General features: G+C 41.7%; 1 protein-coding gene across 1 annotated transcript in view; it reads left to right on the top strand.

The window, feature by feature from the left end:
• LOC107109148 (DNA-directed RNA polymerase III subunit RPC1-like) overlaps positions 1 to 2,346 on the top strand; it is a gene marked incomplete at its 5' end in the record, with an annotated part of 30,785 nt that overhangs the window by 24,573 nt on the left and 3,866 nt on the right. The gene's annotated exons all lie outside the window — the stretch shown is intronic.

The raw sequence follows: 2,346 nt of genomic DNA, 5'->3' as shown, positions 1-2,346 counted from the left end.
AAAGAGGATACCAGGCTCTGCTGGGGCTCAAGGTTACTTGTCGGGCAACATGGAAGTGGCCGAAAGCAAAAGTAGACATTCTTCTCACTCCCTACGTCCCCATGGCAACCAAGCCCGAAAATGCGAGCAAAGTTGACAGGTGTTTTCTTTTGTATGTTGAATCCACTGTAAACTTCACTTGGTGGTGTTTGTTTTGTAAAAAGCAAGAATGTTTCCATACTATATAGATAGATAAGTTTTATTCACAGTCATTGACCCACACATAAAACAATGTCACTTTGTGACAAGGGTAAAAGATATCACATTAAATAGGAACGGAATTTTAAGACTGGTTATAAAAACACCATAAAAGCCATAATGGTTGAAATTAATAAAACTTAATCTTAATTCTCCTCTTTTCGAGCTACTATAGATTTTCTGATTCTTAGGGCAAGCCATCCGAACCTAGCCACCCGATAAGTAACTTCTGCCCAGCTATCTGATATATAAAATGTATTGACTAGGATTTTTGTGGGAAGCTCCAGGAATAATAATGAGAAAAGCTTTTCTTGCCTCCCCATCTGTTGGGAGCATCCAAACTGATTCCTGGGTTTATCAGGGCAGGATAGTTGGGTACGAATGCCCCCCGCCTTGCTTGCGCAACACATCACCTCGTTTTAAGCGTGGGCAATAAAGTTTCCCTCTGTGTGGTAGCTTGTTAGAGATTCTATGCCACCTTGCGAAAAATGTCTGTGGCCTGAGAGCTATTTGTGTGTCTAAAGCCCAGCTCTGTGTAGATTCCATCACAGAGCAGTTCACCAAAAACACACGTACGCCCTCTACCTGGAGCAAAACCGGAATCGGTCCAAAATGGTGTTCAGTCAAGAGGCGCTCTGCCACTAGCCCTTTGGAACACTGGCTGGAACAAGACAATGACAGCCATCATTGAGTTGTATCTGTTAGAAACAAGGATTCAGCGGATGCTAAAATGTACACATTCGGGCAGTGATTATTCTGGCAACCTGTTTAACTAGTGTACAGATGTATTGAAATGAGCAGAAGTTATTAAGTCATCCCAGCCTCTATTTCAGTAGGTGTTTCTGGAGAGCTGGATTATGCCCCAGTTCAAATGTGTACTGCTATTAAAGAAAACTACAGAAATTCTCCCCCCCCCCCAATACATTAATCTTTGTTGCATTGTTTCGAACATTTGGTGATCTTGATTCGGTCAGATATTTAAATAAGCAGAAGGTATTTGGAACCCTTAAACAATTTCACAATCTGACAAAGTGAGCAGTGACTCACGAAAGCTCATACTGTGCCACATATTTTGTGGACTCTTGCTCTTTACAATGGGGAAAAGAAACGTATGAGGGCATGCATGAGGACTATGTTCCACTCTTTTGAATGAAGAAGTATTAAACGCCCCTGGCTTCCTGACCGGTCTTACATGTGTAAGCCTGTTCTAAAATGGCCCCTGCTTATCAAGTGTAGGAGAGCACTGGATTACTTTGCAATTCTCTTTTTCGTCTTGATTTAACATTGACCTAAAATAAGCATCAAGTCCTTGTTTCTTGATAATGGGGTAGCCGCTTTCCTCCAGCTGACGTGGCTTTTCTGTTGGTGGAATCCACCTCGCCTTTCCCCTGTGAGGACAGGGAGAGCACGCCAAAGGAAAAAATAAACTGCCACAAGTAGCAGTAGCTAGTTCAGGGGGGGAAAAATAGGGGTACAAACCTACACTACCAAATATTCGTCATCAACATTTATTTTGATCGAAGATCACCCAAGCAGTTTACCAGCATAGTTTACATACAAATCCAAAATTAAAACACAAGGGTTTAAGATTCATAACCCTATAGAACAGGGGTGGCCAAAGGTGCTCAATGGAAGAGCCACACAGAATAAGCGTCAGATGTTTGAGAGCCACGAGACATGAACAGATATCACGCACACATTTTTACTGAAAAACTGCAAACTTGCCTTTTATTAACATTAAATGAGACTGCCAAAAATAAAAACAAAAAGGGGCAAAACCAGATATTGATAATGATATTTACTGTATTTTCTGGTGTATAAGACTACTTTTTAACCCAGGGAAATCTTCTCAGAAATGGGGGGGTCGTTTTATATGCTGGTAAATACAGTCTCTGGGCAAGTATATCCCAAACTCTATATTTTAACTGGAAAAGTTGGGGGTCGTCTTATACGCCCAGTCGTCTTATACGCCGGAAAATACGGTATTTGTCCAATGTTATTTCTTCGTTTGCTAATCAAATGTATTTGCCCTCACGCAAGGCAGTTTGGCTTGGAGAAGGGATTTAAAGAGACAAACGCCTTCTCCAAGCCGGGGGGGGGGGGCTTTAA

Source organism: Gekko japonicus, unplaced genomic scaffold (assembly GCF_001447785.1).
Source record: "Gekko japonicus isolate JY-2015 unplaced genomic scaffold, Gekko_japonicus_V1.1 scaffold3665, whole genome shotgun sequence".
NCBI classification, from domain to species: Eukaryota; Metazoa; Chordata; class Lepidosauria; order Squamata; family Gekkonidae; genus Gekko; species Gekko japonicus.
The sequence above is the reverse complement of the archived record's forward strand: the minus strand, read 5'-3'. Positions and strand labels throughout refer to the sequence as shown.